The sequence below is a fragment of the Pinus tabuliformis genome, chromosome 9 (genome assembly GCF_031772625.1).
Source record: "Pinus tabuliformis cultivar Carrire ecotype Pingquan chromosome 9, CPIR1, whole genome shotgun sequence".
Taxonomy (NCBI): domain Eukaryota; kingdom Viridiplantae; phylum Streptophyta; class Pinopsida; order Pinales; family Pinaceae; genus Pinus; species Pinus tabuliformis.
The window spans coordinates 1,859,768,060-1,859,791,503 of NC_142307.1; the positions used below are offsets into that span (position 1 = coordinate 1,859,768,060).

General features: G+C 33.9%; 1 pseudogene; it reads right to left on the reverse strand.

Annotated features, from left to right (window-relative positions):
* Positions 1 to 278: 278 nt before the first annotated feature.
* Positions 279 to 22,189, reverse strand: LOC149156298 (importin subunit alpha-1b-like; annotated as a pseudogene).
* Positions 22,190 to 23,444: the final 1,255 nt, after the last annotated feature.

A 23,444-nucleotide genomic window follows, 5' to 3' on the forward strand; every position in this document is an offset into this window, starting at 1 on the left:
AAAATAAAACCAACAATTGAACCAATATTATATGAGTAAAACATAATTATATACCTTTTCAACCAAAGGTGAATACACCAGGAGGAACCATTGGTTGATTTGTGCCAAAATTGAATGTTGCCTCAGTGGCTTCTCCAGTGGTAGGTAACTTTTGACCATCTTCATCTTCTTCTAACCAAATAGGTTTCAAGAATCTATGATGCTTTCTCATAAATTTCATTATTACAATTGATCATTTTCCGAGGAGCAATATTATTTTGGTTTGCAACAGTGCTCGATCAATATTTGCAGATTGTCCCAACTGCCATAGACTTGAGATTGTCCTCACATAATATTCCAAATGCATATTTTGGAACGAAGATGGAACATGCTTCCTTCCCAAGGCAAGGTTTCCCAAAAGAAACTGAATTAGCAGACGTGAAGTTTTCTCCCTAAAATCAAGATCATGTAACAAATGATTACCTCATATGTAAAGAACTTTAAGCACGTACCTTATCTACAATGTAAGTTGAATTCATCGTGCGGTAAGAGACCTTAACGGAAGTTTCACAAAACCCACTTGGATTTTTTAAAGCTTGCAAATGTTATCATTGATATGTGTTTCCCTAAGGAGCATTAGAGCTGAAACTTTGGTAATTCCTATGTGTATTGGTATTGAGACACATGAGTGCAGATTGTGTCAATATAACTTGTTCTGAATTAAATTCTAGAGGGATCACCAGCAAATCCCTTGAGAAGTACTAATGTTTTATTTGTTGGTTACATATATGAGCTACAATTCTTGGGTCTGGACACACTAGAAGATCACATAAAGGCTTAATTCCATATTCACATAATATCTACAAACAAAAGCATGTATTAGTAGCTTGTCTAATTGCATCAACTGACACAAGTTCTTGAACATCTATATCACACTGATTCATATCAGGAAACACATCTCGTTATATCACATCTTATAAGTTGACCTCTTTGTTAGATAACTCATTTTGGAAATGCTTTTGTTGATCATATATATTCACTAAAGACATATATGATTTGATCATGTGTACTAACAGAATTGGCATTAGATATAGTCGATGTTGCTTCTTTCTTGATATCAAACTCAACAGTTTGTAGTAGTTGTACAAGATTAGGAATGATGTATGCACTAATCATATCACGTCAACTAATGCAAAATCAGGGTACATGAACTTAAACAACATTTTATAAGTAATAAGATATTCAATGAAATGTCATTTTAAACTATAAAGTAGTAGCTAAGGAATCTGTATTTTATCTTTGTTTTCTGTGGTTATGTTTCAAATGGTCCAGGATGCTTCCTTCTTGATACTTTTCTTATGATTATGGGTTAATAGTGGCAAGAGGCACGAAAGTTCCACATTGTGAACATAAATTAACAAATAAAACGTAAGTATTCATCTCCAGTTATAGTATTTCCTAGAGTGCAGAGTGCAGGGATACGAACATATGGAGATGGATGACTCTAGAGAGAAAACATGTAAAATTGAAATTTTCAAATGCCTGAAAGAAAAATGATAGAATTGGACAACCTGTAATGTTTATCTAAATACAAAAATCTGAAACTAATAAAACAAATTCTTAACCATAACATTAATGTCCTCGTGAAAAATAAATATATCTACAACTTTAACAATATGTAGAAGTTCAAAAATGTTCATCAATTCTTTCAGTATTTATGCTTACATTAGAAGCTCAATCAATCTTCAATAGATACTAATCTTCAGTTTTTTTTTTTTTTTGAGGTTTGTTATTATAATTAATATATTGATATATTAATTCTATTAATATATCAATAAATTATTATTGTATTTTGTTGTTATTTATATTTTTAAATTCATTGTATATATTAATATTTGTTAATTGTAATTATGAGTTGTTATGTTTGTTAATTATTAATTAATGTTTGTTATAAAAATGTATTAATATATTAATTATATTAATATATTAATATCTTTTATAATTGCATTAATTAATATAGTTATAATTTCTTTTGTTATGTTGGTAATGTATTTTATTATTATGTTGTATGATTGTTTTAATACATTAGGTTAACATTGTAATGTTATGATTGTTAAAAAAATAATAAAATAATAAAAAAAAAAAAATTATGTTAAGCGTTTTGTGATTGTTTTTGGCATAAAACAAAACTTTGGGGGCATGAAAATTGAGAGAATCATGAAAATTACAGGAATTGCTTGAAAGTGCAACAGTTGGTACAAGGGCAAAATTAGAAGAAAAAAAAAGACAAAAACTTTTCACAAAATTCATGCAGGCTTGAAAATAAAGAATGGAACTTTTGGAAGCAAAACTTAAAAGACCATTTGGTGGATTTGCTGATTAACTTGCATAGAATGCACAATGTAATATTGTTGTATGCTTTTACAATGTACTAATCCGCAGGACACAGCAAATGTCAAACTTTTCGCCATGCACAAAGTCAGCTGACACAAACAGGGAGTATAACATTTCCATGGTTATTTTAAGAATGGAATGATTTTAATATCATGATTAAGTCAAATTCAAAACTTTGATTGTCCTTAATTTGATTTATTTGGTATAAAATTTTTGCGTAAGAAACATGAAGCAAATGGCCATTTCTTCATGAGCACACTTATGTTTTCTTTGTACCAAGTTTTTTTACAGGTTACAGGATAATCAAGTGATCATAAGGAGATTACATTATGTGCACAATTGGTCTTCCAAAGACTATTTCATGAAAAATTCTACAGACAAATCCATGTCCACAACCATTATTTTACACTCCCATTTTGCAAAAGATTTTCCACCAATTGTCCATGTCCATAAAGCATACCATTTCCATATCCATTTTTCACAACAAGAGTTCTTATTCATACACCATGCATTTCCTTACATCCATCCATTTTCCATGTCATTACCGTTTGCCTTCATTTCCGCAATAAAACTCTGCTTGAGTCAAAGTCCTAGAGTCTAAGTATCATTGAAAAAACACCTAGAGGCTTGCATGCCTTAATGGAAAGTACTCTTGCCAATGAACAATGGGAGTACATTAATATCCCTTGTTCGTTGGATCTTGTAGGTGACTCGACCACGACAAATTTATTCGTACCTACAAAGATGTGTTAGGCATCCTGACTCCCATTGGAATCAATGGTGGGAGCTCTTGTGTTGGCTAGGGGCATTCATTAACGGCCACTAAGTCAACAACTTCTTGCTATGTTCGACATCGACACATTTAATCACATAGTAAGATTTGTGCCATCGAGCGTTGAAGACTTGAAGACCCATATTTTGTAGCAGATGAAGCCAATTTCCATTCATTGTATTTCCATTCATTGTATACATTGTATTTCACTTGAGGACAAGTGAATAAATAAGGCTGGGAGGAAAATGTAACTTCTATATTTTGTATACCTTCCAAGCCTTATATATTTTCAACCATATTCAGCAAGACTCATCAGATTCAGCAGCAGATACAACTTTCAGCCATGTTCAGCAGATTCCTCAGTTTTTTCATCCAGCAGCAGAGGATCCAACAGCCGATACAATAACACAGATTCATCTTTCATCCATAGCTTGAAGAAGCAGATTTAGAGCAGAATTGTGGCAGCTGCACATGCATGATTCATGCATGATTTTTCCAACCAAGTAAAGAAGACCATGAACAAAAGTTCTTGTAGCCACACGTGCACAGCTCTCATCCATTTTGGAAGGGTAAGTTAAGGTATGATATTTTCTAACTTTTAACCATTAATTCCTTGAAAAGTTAGAATAATAATTTTTGGAAAAACTTCACTTCCTTTTTCCTTCTTTTTCCCATAACTGCCCAAACCATCCGTTTAAGGGGAAGGATACACTTACATACATACTTTGTTAGATTCATATCCACATTCATATATCACAACCCCACTTAACCCCACTTACCTTCAAAATATATTCACTATTACATGAGCATACAAATGACTTTGTCGGAAGTATTTAGAAGTTAATTGGATGCGAAAACAATCATGGTTGTTACACAAGAACCAACCATGACGCATTCCAACAAAAATACTCTGCCATTATTACATGAGCTTACAAGTGGCTTTGATAAAAGTATTTAAAAGTTAATTGGATGCCAACAAATCATGGTTGTTACACAAGAACCAACCATGATGCATTCCTACAAAAATAATCTGCAACAAAAATCACATTATCAATATGCAAAGATCATACATTGAATGCAACAAACAAAATATGGTTGAAACACAAGAACCAACCAAGTTGTAATTCGTCAAAATAATGCTTTGCAAAAGTTATGTAAATGATATCATGCAGAGTTTAAGCCAAAGCTCGAAAAGTAATGTAATAGATTGCATGAGGACATGCAATACCATTGATTGCATGAGGACATGCAATATCTTGAGTTTGGGGGAGATGTTGGGCCTCAAAATAGTCCCTATTTTGACTCCGTTATTCACTAATATTTTCACATTTTACCTTCATGTTACTTCCATTCCACCTCCACATCATTCCATTTACCTCATTATTGGATTATAACTATGCTTTTCCAAAGTTTATTAATTCTTAACATTTTTAAGTGAATTTATGGCTAAACTTTAGAAAATAAAATGCTTATACTTATACCAAACAATTAGAATGAGTTTGTTGACATGTGTAGGCACAAAGGAAGCTTCCAGGGCATCTTCATGTGGCCTTGAATGATCAAATTCGAATTTGATAAGATAAGCTTCATGGAGAAGATCATGGACCTCATGGAGGAGATCATGGAGGATAGGGTTATGTGTCATCATTGGTTGAGAAATATGTGGGTCAAAGGAGAGAATAGTGGGTCTACATTTATGAGGTTGTTGTCATACGTTTTTGTATAAATAGGAGTACCTCCTCCATTCCAAAGGAGAGGACTCTTAGAGCATTGTATCCAATTGATGATGGAATAGAATAAGGCTTCATTTTTCATATATTTCCATTATGTAGATAGGAATTTATGTAGTTTTTAGATATGTTTTCTTAATGTAGTATATGGAATAATTTGTCTTGTTCTTAGGAGAATTGAGCTCACTCTAAAAGGATGAGAGAAACATGTTATTTCATATTAGATCTTATTTCATTTAGTTGCTTAGATGTTTGAGAATTTGTTTGTAGTTGATGAATGAGTTTTAAATTAAAATCTTATCAGCATGTGAGAGAACAACCAAGGGTCTAAGTTAGACTCTCTCTCTATTTGATTTGCATGATAATTAAAATTCATTCTTTTCCTTTTATGTTTCAAGTATCATATGAGGAGATACCAAGAGTCTAAGTTAGGCTCTCTCTCCAATGATTTATATGGTAATTGAAATTCATTCTTTTATTCTTTTAAGTTTTAAGTTATTTCATTTCTTATGTTTATGAATGAATCTTAGTTTAGTTTGGATTAGTACATGAGAGGACAATCAAGAGACTAAGTTAGTCTTTCTCTCTCTACTTGAATCTGAACAATAACTAAGTTCATTCTCTTGTCTCTATTTCAAGTTTTGGTTTTATGAATGATTTCTCTATGATACTGTAGGGAAGGACAACCAGGACCTCCTTAGTTAGGAGCCTCTTCCCTTGCATATTGTATTGAATCTTAAATAATTTAGTTAGAATAGGTTAGTTGCCTACTCCTGCATATATTGTGCTGGCATCATCACAAGCTTACGAGTTTCCCTGGTCGATAATTTATGAGCAATTTAAGTCCAATAAATTGCCCAACACTAGCCTCAATCACAGCGTGAATTTTATCATATGTTTGATCAGAAAGATAAGATGGAGACGAACAAGAATTTTTTAAGACTTGTTCATCATTCAAGTGAATTAGATCCTCAAGTGCTAGTAGTGTTGGATTTGTCTACAAGAAAATTATTTATGAAAATTGCATCCCTATAAAATGTATTTCTATGGACAAGGATGACAAATTGATAGAACTAGCAAAGAAAAATTATTTTCAAATCAACAATATAAATTTCCTACCTATTCAAATGCATCTTGTGTCTTTCCTCAACACAAATTAGACAAGGTTATAGAGTCTCCAAAATGTCTTCAAAATATCATCCACTTTCACCTTTGTCGTCACCATTTCACTCACATGTCGCAACTCCATAGCCATATACTCTTTCATTAGCCTGCATTTTCATGATTATATGGGGTTACCTTTGCATTTTCCAAAAGTTAATGATTTCTAGTATTATAAGTGAATTAAATGATTAAAGCATAGAAAAATTACATATACTTGCTAATAGTTAAAAGTGGTTTGAGTTTCATGACATGTGTAGGTTATTTGGAAGCTTCCAAGGCACCCTTATGTGCCCTCCAATGCTCAAATTAGAATTCCCTTGAAGATATGGAAGACGATTTGGATAAAGGTCAAAGAGGATATGTGTCTCATGATTATCTATTTGAGTTGTAACTCTATGAGATTTTCTAGGGATCTAGGGAGAGAATAATGGACCTGCATTAATGAGGTAGCTTCTTATGATTTTGTATAAATAGGAGAGCCTCCTCCTTTCAAAGGCATGTGAAAAGTTGGGGAAATGCTCATGTTTTGAATATAGAAAATGGATTTGGCACCATGCTCATGAGTGATATTCACTTTGATTTGGTTATGCTTGTATTTGGAACCTCTCAAATTTCCATCCATCATGATTTAGGATTGGCCACCTATAATGTGTGAGATTTATTGTTTTTCATAGATTAAGATTTATTGCATTCATAGATTACATTTATTTCTTTCATATCTTTTCCAGTGTGAGAGGTTAAGTGATCTAATAATGAGATCTTAGATTAATATTAAGGTATTACAGACTCATGCGCAGGATTGCCTATATTACTTAATGCAATGAATTGAAAAGATTGCGAATAATATAGACAATGAGCAGTTAGAGAAACATAACATACACACACACATAACACAACAAACAATCAAGGAGTTTACCCAAAATTCTTGGGCTACATCTCGTAGTCCAGCTTTAAGTGGTGACTTCTCTATTATTTCTTCAAGAGCATAGTTTTTACAAATGTGAGCTCAAATTGAGTCTCAACACAACAGGAACAAACAACAGGGTTTTTCTTGAATCCCTCAAGTCTTTCTAAGTACACAAACCCTCCCTCTCACTCTCTGTCTCTATTTTCTCTCTGTCTCGGCATTGCCTGTCTTAGTCTCTGACATTGAGTGGCTTTTAAGCCTATCGGTGCTTGTCAGTTCATTTTCCCTTTCGGGTTCTCTGGCTCCCGCCTCTGTCCACTCAAATCCCCTCTGAGCATTAACCAATCATGGCATAACGTCTTTTGGTATGGTGGTCACTTGTTTTTAAACGGAAGGGACCATCGGCGCATTTGAAATCCCAAAACAGTCAATTTTCTGTTTACACAGAGAAATACATAGGAACACTGAAAAATTTGCCAAAACGCCTTTTATTTGACTTGCAATATTATTGAATCCGCCCTAAACTCCATCGGGTCCACCTTTATATCGCTATCACAATTCGCTAGTCGTGAGTTCCTTTGTATTTGGGTTTATAACAAAAAACCCCAAATACACAGGAAAACCCAACAAATTGCTCCATATCAGACTTCAAAATATATCATATCGTATTCATAAACCCTTTCGGGTCTAGCTATATTGCATGTTGCATATCCCTTTTGACTTCCGATCTCCGATTGCACTGATCAGCCTTATCGTCTATCAACACATCACTATCACATGGTTGTTGCCCTTCTTGGCATCACCCCTTACAAAGCTATGATGCGATATATTGCAATCGCATATCGCCAGTCCTTCAAACTGTGGGCTAAGTCCTTCTATGTATGCATATGAGTGATGCGATATTGCACAAGTAGATCTGGATTGTTGATCTACGCGCTTGATCAACAGTCCTTATTTAATCACGCTTAATTGCTATCGCGATTTCCATAATGCTGCTTTTGATTAACTCCACTTGCTACCTTCGATTGCGATATGCTGATTAGATTTGAACCGTTGATCGGCTAGATCCAACAACTCCTATGCGGTGTTGCTTAAGCCTCCAATAGACTCTGTTTTCACCATTTCTTCATGTTTTTCCCGTAAGATAGTGTTTTCCGCCATTCTTGAAGGTTTATCCTTTGCGATAGTGTTTAAGTATTGAAAGACTTAGAGTTTTTTAGGATCCATTTTGGATCACGCCTTCCAACTAAAAAGCTTTTGGACCACCAAAAGTTGGTTTTTAAGCATCAATCAAGTGATGATACAGTGTCCTTACTTGCCCAATTTCTATCCATTGTGCACTGCTTGGTTTTGAACCTTTGAGTCTGATCCTCAGGTACTAAACATCCCCTCTGTGCATAATTTTCATATTGCTGTATAGAACTGTGTCTTCTTGCAACTCATTGAGATATTTAGGTAACAGATCATCGATAGAAGGCAACTGACTTTGCTCTTCAGGATCTTCAATCAATGAAGGTTCATACAATGTCAATTTCTCTGCATTAATTACTGAATAGATATGCATATACGCTGGCAAATCAAGGCGAAAAGCGTTCTCACCAATTTTCTCAAGTATCTTGAAAGGCCCATACCTTATTGGTTTCAGCTTCTTACCTTCACCTTGAATTCTGTCTTTGTTGATGTATAGCTAGACTTGATCACCAACTTGGAAACTGTGCTCAATTCAATGATTGCCATTCCTTTCCTTGTACTTGTCCTGGCTTCTTTCCAGCTGTTCCTACACTACTTGGTGAATTTCTTTGATCTGTTCAATGAACTTGGTTGCTTTGTCCACATCACTGTGTCCATAAACTGTTATGTCTTTACCAAAGACAAAATCCAAGGGAGACTTTGGTATAAAACCAAAACAAGTCTCAAAAGGATATCTCTGAGTAGAAGAGTGCTTGGTATGGTTGTAAGCATGTTGCACATAACACAAATGTTCACCCCAAAGCTTGGGATGCATGCTGCAATAGCCTCTGAGCAACTGTATCATTGTCTTGTTGACCACCTCTGTTTGACCATCGGTTTGTGGATGAAATGTTGTGCTCTTCTTCAATATGGTGTCCATCAATTCCCATAGACTTGACCAAAACTTCCCAACAAATCAGGAATCTCGATCAGATACAATAGAAGTGAGTAACCCAAAATGAACCCATACATGCTCAGAGAACAACTTCGCTTTTTGTTCAGCTATAAACTGCTTGTTACACGGTATCAAAATACACATTTTGCTAAGCCTATTCACAATAGCATACAAATAATCATGACCTTTTCTAGATTTTGGAAATCCCCCAATAAAGTCCATGGAAACACTTTCCCAAGGACGTGAAGGAACTGGAAGTGGGGTGTATAAGCCTAATTTTCTATTACTGGGCTTGATTTTAGCACACATAGTACACCCTTGAATATATCTAGAAATTGTTTCATGCATTCTTGGCCAACAACAGAACCTTTGCAACTATGAAATTGTTTTACTTACACCAAAATGACTTGATATGAGAGAAGTATGTGCTTCTCGGATTATGTTAGCTCTTTTAGTTTGTGGAATGCATAACTTTCCCAAATGATATAAGAGTTGGTCCTTAACATAATAATCCAATTCTTCTACTTGCTTGCCATGACTTAAAGTTGCATATACATCTTTAAAATCTACATCTTGAGCATATTGTTCAATGTAACTTTCATGCATTACTGAGTTATGCTTAAGTATAGTAGATGAATTTATGATTTGTCTTGATAGCATATTTGCAACCTTATTGTTTATGTCCTTCTTATATCTGATGACAAGATGAAATTTCTTTAGGAACCCCATCCACCTATAATGTGTTGATTGCTGCAGTTTAGTTTTGCGAGTGCAAATGTTGAAGTGGTTGATGATCTGTATGTATGATTGTTTCTTTTCCCATTAGGTAATGTTTCTACTTTTTCACACTATGTACTAACGCATACAATTCTTTATCATATGTGGGACAACTAACTATTACAGAATTAAATGTCTCATAATAATAGCATATGGGTTTACCGTGTTGCATCAACACTAGTCCCATGGCATGGTCACTGGCATCTATTTCAATCTCAAATGGTCGTTGAAGATCTGGCAGTGCTAGTACTGGTGCTGTACTAATTTTTTCTTTTAAGGTGTTGAAGGCTTTCTGCTGTTTGCCTCCCCACTGAAACACCTTGTTCAACCCTTTTAAAGCATGTAATGGAGCTATAATCAAAGAAAAGTTAGCAATAAACTTTCTCCAATATTGTGCTACTTCTGGGAAACTCCAAACTTCTGTAGCTGATTTGGGTTTAGGCCAGTTCACAATGACTTCAACCTTTGAGGGATCTATCCTCAATTCACCACCCCCTACAATATGACCCAAATAATTTAAAGAAGTTTTGCCAAATTCACATTTTGATAACTTCACATAGAGATTTTCTCTTTTCAAAACATCTAAAGTCTTCTCTACATTGTTGAAATGGTCTTCCCATGTTTCACTGAAAACAAGAATGTCATCTAAATATACAATTACAAAATCATCAGTAAAAGGTGTGAGTACATCATTCATAACTCTCATGAAAGTGGCACGAGCATTAGCTAATCCAAAAGGCATAACCAGCCATTCATACAGCCCTTGCTTTGTCTTGAAAGCAGTGTTCCATGCATCTTGTTCTGTAACTCTGACCTGATGATAGCCACCACGTAAGTCTAACTTGGAAAAGTAAACTGCGTCTTTCAACTGATCTAATAGATCATCAATGCGAGGAACAGGATAACGATTCTTGATCATTATTTTATTCAGTGCTCTATAATCAATGCACATCCTCCACGAACCATCTTTCTTTCTCACCAGTACGATTGGAGATCCACATGGTGATGTGCTTGGTCTTATGAATCCTTTATAGAGCAGTTCCTGTACCTGCTTCTTGATCTCTGCATTCTCTAAAGCGGATAACCTGTACATTCTGATGTTAGGTAATGGAGCATCTTGCTGCAAATGAATATCATGTATTATTTCCCTTTTGGGTGGAAAACCTTTAGGTTATTGAAATAGGATATCATATTCTGAAAAAACTTTAACTAAATTTTCTTTTTGTTTAGCATCACAGGCTTCAAATACATTCGTTTTATCAAGGCTCTCTTCCTTTACAACCATTAGTAAAAATTGCTTGCATGAATTTACAATTCTTTTCATCTGCCCTGAGTTTATGAGAGAGTAGTTATTTTTGAGTTTATCAGCTCTTACAATATATTCTATTCCATCTTTACTGAGCTGACACTTATTTTCAGCTCTATAGAAAATGACTTTTCTATCATACAAGTAAGGACTTCCTAAAACAATACCACATATATCCAAGGGAACTATATCTAAATCAACCTCATCCACAAATGTTGACCCAATAGCAAACCTAAGTTTACATTGTCTTGTTACTTGTAGCTTTGCTTTATCACATACCCAACCTAATGGATATGGCTTCTTGTGAGGTGTTGTTAGTAAATCCAAACGTATTTACGATTGTTTCAGAAATCAAGTTTACTTGTGATTGACTATCAAATAAAGTATCAATCTTTTGGTGCTTGGAAATAACTCTAATATGAAAAAACTCATGTCTTTTACTCTCATTATCTTCATTATCAATGGATTGTGGAGAATTACTTGTAGATGCTTTAGAATTTTTACCTTTTATACCTATGGTTGTGACTGATGGTTCATCATCTGAGTTTGACCCCAAGTATTTCTGAATAGCAGCAACAATCTTCTCCTTCTTACCACCCAACTTCTTAGGTTTCAGCTCCGGATGAAAAGACCAGTAGTGTGCATCATCATGGTGTCCTTCTTTCAATGAGTGCATGAAGGTTTGTCCTTATGTACAGTGTTTGTCTTCCTCTCCTTCCATTTCAGCTTCTTATTTTCCTTATTCTTGTTTGAAGAGGGTTTTGATGATCCCCCAACCTCTAGGTTCACATTCTTGCCTCTAACTTCTAGATGTGTAGCTTGAACTAATACATCATATAGGCTAGTGGGATTAAACATGAGAATGGTGTGCTTCAAATAGCTATGCAGACCACCTGTATACTTCAACAAAGTTTCAGGTGAGTCTAGAGATATGCCTAGAGTTAAAGCTCTTTTTCTAAATTCCTGGGTATAACTTTGTACACTTTGGCCCTCTAATTGGCGAAGAGTTTGCCAACTCATCATTTCTTGTTGCATATAAGCTAGAGGATAGAATTCTTTTTTATGGTAGAAACAAATTCATTCCAGATAGAAACAATTTTACCATGTCTCTTCAGATCAACTTGTGTCTTGCCTTCCAACCACTCTAGTGTAGTTCCTCCAAGGCGAAGGCTAGCCAGCTGAATCTTTCTCCTTTATGAATCAATGTTCTGCACCCTACAATATACATCAATATGTCTAATCTAGTTATCTAGGGTTTCTACATTTAGTTCTCCATCATAAATTGGCAAATCAAACTTTACATATAATTTAATCAAAGAAGCTTTCTTATTTTTCTTATCAGGGCTAGGTGATGAGGATGATGAACGAGATGGTATAGGAGATGATGGAGGAGGCATTTCTCCTTTCCCTTTTCCCTTTGGATGGGCAACTAGAGAAGGTTCCTCTGCTCCTTTGTCTTGTTTGGGTGTTGAAGCGCTTTCACCTCGACCCTTCTTAAATTCCCGATACATCTCTTCCACCATGACTCGCATGGCCATAAAACTATCCATGAATTGAGATTCTGATTCCAATGAAGCTTCTTCTACCATTCTCCTCCTAGGAAATACTCTTCCAGTCTCTGGATTAGCCTCAACAAGTTCTCCTTCTCCTAGTTTGAGCTTTGACCTAGTTAGCATTCAAAAATCTAGCACAAACTTGTCTAAACTTAACAAAACCAAAACCAAAAGCTCTGATACCACTTGATCTAATGATGAGATCTTAGATTAATATTAAGGTATTACAGACTCATGTGCAAGATTTTCCTATATTACTTAGTGCAATAGATTGAAAAGATTGTGAATAATATAGACAATGAGTAGTTAGAGAAACATAACAAACACACACACATAACAAAACAATCAAGGAGTTCACCGAAAATTCTTGGGCTACGTCTCCTGGTCCAGCTTTCACTAGTGACCTCTCTATTATGTCTTCAAGAGCAGAGTTTTTACAAATGTGAGCTCAAATTGAGTCTCAACACAACACGAACAAACAACAGGGTTTTTCTTGAATCCCTCAAGTCTTTCTAAGTACACAGACTCTCCCTCTTGCTCTCTGTCTCTATTTTCTCTCTTTCTCAGCAATGCCTTTCTCGATTTCTGACACTGAGTGGTTTTTAAGCCTATCGGCGCTTGTGTGTTCATTTTCCCTTTCGGGCTCTCTAGCTCTCAGCCTCTATCCGCTCAAATCCCCTCTAATCGTTAACCAATAATGGTGTAACGTCTTCAGATATGGTGGCCACCTATTTTTAAATGGAAGGGACCATCAACACATTTGAAATCCCAAAATAGTTGTTTCTCTGTTTACATAGAGAAATGCATAGAAACACTGAAAAATTCGCCAAAACACCTTTTATCAGACTTGAAATATTATTGAATCCACCCTAAACTCCATCGGGTCCACCTTTATATCGCTATCACAAGTCGCTAGTCATGGGTTCCTTTATATTTGGGTTTATAATGAACGACCCCAAATACATAGGAAATCCCGACAAATTGCTCCATATCGGACTTCAAAATATATCATATCGCATTCATAAACCCTTTCGGGTCTGGCTATATTGCATGTTGCATATCCCTTTTGACTTCCGATCGTTGATTGTGTTGAACGACCTTATTTGTTATCGGCACATAATTATCGCATGGTCGTTGGCCTTCTTGGCATCACCCCTTACAAAGCTATAATGCAATATTGCGATGCGATATATCGCAATCGCATATCACCAATCCTTCAAACCACGGGCTAAATCCTTCTGTGTATGCATATGAGTGATGCGATATTGCACGAGTAGATCTGGACCATTGATCTGCGCGCTTGATCGATAGTCCTTGTTTAATCGCGCTTGATCGCTATCGCGATTTCCATAAGGCTAATTTTGATTAACTCCACTTCCTGCCTTCGATTGTGATATGCCGATTAGATCTGGACCGTTGATAGGTCAAATCCAATGGCTCCTGTGTGATGTTTCTTAAGCCTCCCATAGACTCTGTTTTACCATTTCTTCATGTCTTTCCCATTCGATAGTGTTTTCCGCCATTCTTGAAGGTTTATCCTTTGCGATATTGTTTAAGTATTAAAAGACTTAGAGGTTTTTAGGATCCATTTTGGATCATTAAGAGTGATTGTTTTTATTTGCTTTCATATCTAGAGGTTAAGAATGACTGTTTTTTCTTTCATTTCATATCGTGTGGTTTTGATTATTCATCTCATAGGATCCTAATTTGATAATTCATAGATGATCCCTTAGAGTAGATTTCATTTCATGCAATTTCATTTTTGAAAGCCTGGTAGATTAAGATTTTAATTTCTGAAAGTGTGGTAGATTAAGATTTCAATTCTTACAAGTGTGGTAGATTAAGATTTCAATTCCTGCAAGTGTGGTAGATTAAGATATCAATTCCTTGCACTCTACTATGATTTCTTTTGAATTTATTTTTGAATTAGAATAGGTGAATTTGGTTTGTCATTATTTGGTTTTGTAGTTAGATTGATCTAAATTGAAAGTTAATTTCTAGCATATATGGTGCACGCATGCTTCGCAAGTTTTACGAAACCCCCGGTTTGATAATTAAATGATAGTTAATTAATATTCCTCAACATTTTGGTGCCATTGCCAGGGAAGTGTGCATAGGAACTAACTTTCAGTCTAGAGTTCATTTTTTTCAGTTGTTTTTAGATGCATGATTAAAGCATGCAGATGCATAAAGGATTTACCTACATATTATTTTTGTAGAAGTATATATATATATACATATATACATACATACATATATATATATACATATATATATATATATATATATATATATATATATATATATATATATATATATATATATATATATATATAAACCTTCAGTCACCTACCACCCCCACTGTATCACGTGGTGCAGTAAGAGCCACACATCCACATCATGAATTCATATTTTTGTAAGTAGAAGAGATGACAAAGGAGGATGAAGAAATGGATGGAGATCCTTTTGGATTTCCCATTCAAGAAACTGATGTCAATGTTCAAATGAAGAACATCCCTCCATATGTACTTCTTAACTTCAAAGGTATGAGATCATAAGACCCGGAAAGTCTTCTTTTCGAATTTGAAATCATTTGTAGATCTTATGGCCTCATTACACATTCAAAAATTGAATTTGTTTCCAACAACATTGAAGGATGAAGCTCTTAGATGGTTCATGACTTTAGGAACAAATTCTATAAGGGCATGGGATGATGTGAAAAGAGTATTTTTGGAAAAATATAAAAATCATTACGAACACCATGACCTTAGAAATGAAGTCTTCAAGATGAATAAAAAAGAGGATGAAAATCTAGAAGACCTAGTGGAGAGATTTACTTATAATATCAAAAGATCTAAAATGCATAATTTAGGAGCAGACATATTAAAAAATCTCCTACTAAATGCTATAAAGGATGAATGGATTGATCTTCTTAACCTGGTGGGAAAAGGAGATGTTTATCAATTTTCATTCCAAGAGATTTGTGAACTATGCAAGAACATATCAAGAGGAAAAGAAAATAATGGAAGATCTCCTCAAGATCTAGTTACGACAAGGGAGAGTAAGTTGGCAACGAGATTGGTAAGTCAAACTGAGCTTAACAATGTGCTAAACATTCTTGATAATTTAAATGAAAAAATTGAGATTCTAAGAATGAAAAACAAGAAAAAAGTTGAAAATGTTGCTTTGCATGAATGTCCACTTGATAACATTAAAATTTGTACAATTTGTGCAGGATCACATACTAATAAATATTTCCCATCATTACGAGGGTTAAAGGCAGTTTACCAAAAGGATAATGGAGTGAATTAAGCTCCAAGAGGACCATGGAAGCCTCATCAACCCAATATGATGCAATATCCTTGTGCACAATATCAGGGTTATGCACAACATTATTGGAAAACACATTTTTCTTGGCAGCCTTGGCCATCTCAATCCCAATCTCAAAACCAATCTTGGATGCAAGGTTGGGAAGAGCCTTATAGAGGAAATCCATCATATACTCAATGTTTCACTCACTATCCTCAATAACAATATCAATGTTATGCATACCATTCACCTCCACCACAACATTAGTTTCACCTTCAGTTAATCTCAATTCAACCTTTCCTATTACCACACACACAAACAATCCAGAGATCCATTACCACTCCACTACCTGCACAACCATTTCGAATCCCCAACAATAAAACACCTCAGTCCACTTACAATGTTGAGGTTTTACAAAATGACTCACCAGCTGTCATTGAAAAACAACAACCAGAATAAGAAGATTCAGATAAGATCCAAGAATCATGGATGGCTGTCGATAAAGAGATGTTGTTGCAACCTAAGATCGAAAATTTTCATGCTTTCCCTTCACCAGATTCTATGAATGGAGATCACATATGTGAGGACTTGCATGACATGATAGAAGGAAGCCAAGGAAGACAAGATTATATTGAATCTTGGTTGAAGAGAGTCATTGGATCCCAGTATTCCATTCTTTAGTATCTTTTGACATCATCTCCATCAAGACAGTTGGTCTCTCATACATGGGTACATGTCAAAGAATATATTTCAAACCTACATATGAGCATATTTATCATTTTGTTACACACTTGGCTCCATTGGAGACATTCATATATATAAAAATAAAAAAAAATCAAGTAGATAAATTAGGAAAAATAAAATCAAACTTGATTGGATTTTCTTTAATTTCTTAATTACATTTTTATTTAGAATTTAGAATTCTTAAATTGTATTTATTTTCTTGCATTTAAATAATTTAACAGAAAAAAAATTAATAAATAAATAAATAAAAACACAGAAAAAAAATGAAAATAAAACAAATTTAAACCAATCAAACAATTAACAAAACCCAATTAAAATAAAACAAACAAAATAAAAAAGAATAAAAAATAAAACACAAAACACAAAACTCAAGGGGTTTTTGAATTTGGAATATTTTTTTTTCATTGCTCAAGATTTGCCTCCCTTAAACCTGAAAATAAACCATTTAATCTAAATCTCATTTACCTTTGATATCTGGTTGGATGGAAAAATAATGTTGCATTCTCCTGATTTTGAAAAAAAAAACGAATTTCACCTGGCAGTTACGTGAGCAGAGGCAAAATACGGAGAGGTTAAAAACGTCATTTTTTAAACGCATTTTGTGACCAAATGAAAGCAAATCTCAAAAATATAAAACATGGGTTTCTCTCAGAATGGGGTGAATTATGTTTATTGTGTGAGTTTTCCTCAAAATTGATAACTGTTTGAAAGATTTTAAGGGTTCTTTGGAGCCTTATTTGTCAAGTTGCGTGAAAAAAATGGTTTTCAATTAAATGCAGCCAGTAGCCAAGGCCAAGGCCACGGCCATCCAACGACCCAGCCACCAAGCCATGGCCAGTCACCCAGTAGCATTGCCAAGTTATAGAGAAAATCAATCAATCAATAAATAAAAAAAAAAAAAATTGATAAAAATAAAACTTTTAATAATTAAATAACCAAAAAAATATTAATTATTAAAAAGAAATCTTACTACAAAAATTTTCAGAAATGATATTTTCTCCATGCTTACAACGTGCAACAAAAAAAATTATATAAAAAAAATTCATAAACATTTCCCAAGCTTTTATGGAATAAAAATTGTTTAAAAATCCACTTTCTAGGCAAAAATGATGAGTTCAAAAGAGATGAAAAATGATTTGGCAAATATCTTGGAATCCCATTTTCCTAAAAATCTTGGAAAGGATGAATTCAAAATATATGAAAAACTATTTGGAAAATATTTTGCAATCATATTTTCCTAAAAATCATGTATTTAGATTGGCCACTTGTCAAGTTGTTGTTTCAATTTTCATTTTTAGAATAATTAAAATTCCCAAAATTCCATTAAAGTCATAAATGTGACCTGTGATCTATTCATAAGTCATTCAAATTACATAATGGAGGTCATGAGTTCAAACCTTTTGGGGATTGAAATTTGTTAATTATTGTACAATTTTGACACAACATTAATTAAACAACAATTTTGTCACCACATGTCAGCAGAACATTGGCCAATATTGCACATTCATCGCCATATCATCAGTCGAATAGTCAACATGTCACATCATCTATTTGCCATGTCACCCACTACCACATCACTATTTCACGGTCACCCTCTCTTTGCCAGCTCATCTTTCAAGACTGAAAATGGATCAAGAAGAAGAACGATAAGGGTGCTTCATCTGCAAGATTATTTTTTTGCAAAATACCCTGAAGAGAACCGTGTAGATTGAAGATTAAATCGTGTAGACATGTGTTTTCGCTTCATAAAGTATTTGTATATGATCATGTTTCTTTGAGTCTTGTATTTACAGAAGCCAACGACATCAAAAACAAGAAAATTTTATGTCATGACTCAGCCGAAGAAGATTGATAGGATTTTTAGATGCAAGAAGAGCACAATCCTGCAATTGAGAAACCTCATGATAATCTTCATTATTTCACCCAAATTTAAAATCAGCCTAACTTTCTCATACGAGATCGGATGTTGATGATTCAAATGTCGTTGAAAATGTCTCAAAGATATATACATAATGAGAAAGCTATCATAATAGTTTGAAATAGAAAAAGAATGACTAAATTGTTGAAGACACAATAGGTAAGTTGAGGCACTAGTTTGGATATAGGTAAAACTTCATTTGGTTTTCTTTCATGAATTTTTTTTATTACTAACGATTCTCAGTTTTTTGTGTAAATATCATTAATAGAGAGATTGATCACCTCTCTCTTTTGATAATCTTACATTCCATTGCAGAATAAGTACTATTTTTTTTGCAGGTTCCAGGAGGAAGAAAAGATTACCATAACCAAACAATGTCTCTCTCAAAGACCACATTTATTTCACAAAAACATGATCAAAGCAATATCAAAGATGAAACATAAAAGAATTAGCATATGATTTCAGATGAGATCCAACACTTGAGAGCTTTCAGATGCCAGTCTTAGTATTTCATTCCTTCTTTTTCAGTAAATAAAACCTTCATTGCATTTCCACTTCTTCAGTCAATAAAACTTTCATTCCATTTTCCTTTTCATGTTTTCAAATAAAACCTTGATCCACTATTCATTTTTCTTCACAGTCATTATACATTCTTGCCTCTCTTTCACTAAACTTTAAATCCAACAATAAAACTATTCAGGTCCCCTACAAAGTTGATTCATTCCATTTTCCCTTTTTGCTTTTTCAAATAAACCTTGAATCCACTGTAAAAACTTTTTCATTCATAGTCCTTCAAAATCATTTTTTTATGCTCATGTTAGATGATGGAGGATTCATTAAGGGCTCCCTTCTAACAAGTCATGGCCTATCGACATCAACATATTATCTAAGTTCAGGGCTAGAGTCCTTATTAGTACCTTGAGGCTTGTATGAATCAATGACGAGTTCTCTCGTTGACAATCATGGGAATACATCAATGTCCCTTGATCGTTAGATCTTGCAAGTGGCTCGACATTAGCTCATTTATTCACACTTTGCAAGATGTACTTAGTTACCTTGGCAATCGTTGACATTAATGGTGAGTTTTCCTCGCATTGGTTAATGACATTCATCAATGGTTGGTAATCCAATGACTTCTCTTCATGCTCGACAACAACACATTTATTCGCATGACTAGAATTGTACCATCAGGTTTTATTGCAGGTGAAGACTATATCATTTCAAAATTTTGTAGCAGATACAACAAATTTAGAAACATGAATAAAGAATCCACTTTCACCACCTCATCCACCATTTATGAAACCGAGAAGCAGATGAAATTCTACATTCTATTCCATGATCTAGCAATAGCTACAACTTCTCTACATATGCACAGTTTGTCCACTTCCTTCATAAGTAAAGGTATGCTATTTTCTAGCTTTTATTTCATAGAATTCCTAAAATACTAAAATTATAATTTTTGTAAAATACTTCACCATATTTCCTTTCTCATTTGAAAAATACTGTGAACACCTTTAGTTGGGGGGAAGGGACATCCATTTATGATCACTCTTGATATCACATCATTCCATTTCACTTCATTTCATCTAACATACTTGTCGTAATCATTATAATTGCATTATGGTTCAAAATTTGTATGATTTGAAAATAATTTCTAAATGATGAGCATATTAAATGGCTGATTTAAAGATGCATTCTTAAATATGTTCAATAAATCTTGCTGCAACAAAAATAAACAAAGTATTGAAACACAAGAACCAATACCAATTAAGATTTGGTTGTCACGCAAAAAACAACCAAACATGTTTCACTTCAATGTATGAAAATGAATACTTTGCAAAAAATAAATGAAATTGTCAAATGTAAAGTTTAAGGGCAATTCATATAAGCCATGCTCATTCAAAAGCAAGTCATGATCAAGAAATGTAGTAGATTGCATGAGGACGTGCAATAACGTCAGTTGGGGTGTACGTAGAGTCTCCAAAATGTCTTCAAAATATCATCCACTTTCACCTTTGTCGTCACCATTTCACTCACATGTCGCAACTCAATAACCATATAATCCTTCATTAGCCTCCATTTTCATGATTACACGGGGTTACATTTGCGTTTTCCAAAAGTTAGTGATTTCTAGTATTATAAGTGAATTAAATGATTAAAACTTACAATAACGACATATACTTGCTAATACTTAAAAGTGGTTTGAGGTTCATGACATGTGTAGGTCATTTGGAAGCCTCCAAGGCACCCTTATGGGGCCTCCAATGCTCAAATTCGAATTCCCTTCAAGATATGGAAGAAGATTTGAATTAAGGTAAAAGAGGATATGTGTCTCGTCATTATCTATTTGAGTTGTAACACTATGATATTTTTTTTGGATCTAGGGAGAGAAGAATTGACCTCCATTAATGAGGTAGCTTCTTATGTTTTGTATAAATAGTAGAGCCTCCTCCTTTCAACGACATGTGAAAATTTGGGGAAATGCTCATGTTTTGAATATAGAATTTGGATTTGGCACCATGCTCATGAGTGATATTCACTTTGATTTGGTTATGCTTGTATTTGGAGCCTCTCAACTTTCCATCCCTCATGCTTTTGGATTGGCCACCTATAATGTGCAAGATTTATTATTTTTCATAGATTAAGATTTATTGTTTTTCATAGATTAAGATTTAATTCTTTCATATCTTTTCTTGTGTGAGAGGTTAAGATTAATTGTTTTTATTTTCTTTCATATATAGAGGTTAAGAATGATTGTTTTTGCTTTCATTTCATATCATGTGGTTTGGATTATTCATTTCATAGGATCCTGATTTGATAATGCACACATGATCCCTTAGAGTAGATTTCATTTCATGCAATTTCATTTCTGAAAGTGTGGTGGATTAAGATTTCAATTTCTAAAAATGTGGTAGATTAAGATTTCAATTCTTACAAGTGTGGTAGATTAAGATTTCAATTCTTGCAAGTGTGGTAGATTAAGATTTGAATTTGTCACACTTTACTATGATTTCTTTTGAATTGATTGTTGAATTAGAATAGGTGAATTTGGTTTGTCATTATTTGGTTTCGTAGTTAGATTGATCTAAATTGAAAGTTAATTTCTAGCATATATAGTGCACGCATGCTTCACAATATTTACAAAACCGTTGGGTTGAAAATTAAATTATAGGTAATTAATTTGCCTCAACAAAGGTCCAAGTGGCATTTTTCAACATAGAAAGCTTAGGGTACTCATTAAGTTGAGCAAGGAGTGGCATTAGGAAAACATGGCTATGCATTTGGGCGAATCACTGGTCACATTTCCCAATGCCCAAACAAGCTAGTAATGTAAAAGGACAAGATATTAAAAACCAATGGCATTATAGGCTGAAATGTAGAAACAAGAAATTAGACTAAATCTCTTGGAAAAATGATCTACTGTAGAATATAAATATTGGAGGAAAAATCTGCATCAGAAACAAAGGAAAAAAATATTAAAAGAAGAGTTCTCTAACATGCTCACGAGCATGATTACTTTGTGAACCTAGTAGTTGTAGAAATACTGGCACAACTTCACAGTAAATGACAACTCGTATATGCTCTAATGTTCCTGAAGCTTTGTTTGTGAAGGCCTTTGCCACTTCAAACTGTAATGAAGAGGGAAAAAAGTTATAAAGACACTTTGATACCTCTGAAACAATATTTCCTATAGAAGAAAGAAAAAAAAAAATCTCAATTGTCTCATGAAATAATTGGTCAAGTACATTCTTGCTTTTTATCATGTATAGACAAAAACGTTAGGGCCTTCACTTGCATTTGTGGAAAATCATGTCTCGCTAGTAGTTTAAGAAAGCAAGGAACAATTCTTGCATAAATAAATTTTTGTATAGGAGGTCTACGCTCTGTTAAAAAAGAAAAACAAAAGGTCAGTTGCCTAACAGACAAAATAGACACAAACAAAATGGCAGATAATTGATATTTAATACATAAGATTTGTTGTAAATACAAATGAAAGAAACTTTTGGAATTGGATCACTGCTTCAAGTTGTACGTTAGGTTCATGAGACCATATTCGTGCAACCATAGCAAGAAGACTCTCCAACTGCAAAAATAGAAAATAAAATAAATGTAATAAAAAAGGGAAACAAAAATATCAAATAAGGTCACAGATTCCATGACATATGGTATAGATTCCTCAATATATAAACTTCCTAGGTTTAGTTATGTAATGATATGGGAACAAATATCTTAAGTAACACAATAGGAAGATCTATGGGGATATTAATCCCAGATATTTCATCTACCCCCTAATAAAAAGATGCTTGATCATTTTGACGATTCAATATTGACAAATAGGACTATAACTTTAAGAGTAGACACCATAATCTAGGAGTAGAAATTCCATTGAGATTTAATCCTTACAACAAACTACCTAGACTTATTTAACTAGAATTATAACAAGATATCCCAATAACTGAACAGGGTGTATCACAACAATTGGCCACATTAACAAAAGAACATATTCTAAGGGGGATTGGTATTGGTTTACCATTTGACCATATCCAGTTTATCTATCTAGCAACAATTGAACTTGGTGTATCATAAAAACTAGCTACACTAATAAAACAACACATTCTAAAGGGGATTGGTGTCAATTTACCACTTGATCGCATCCAGCTTGTCCATGTTGGCTTGAAAATAGGATTTAATATCTAGAATAAATTGTCTAAACTTATTAACCTAGAGTTATCACAACATATTGTAATAATTGAACTATGCATATT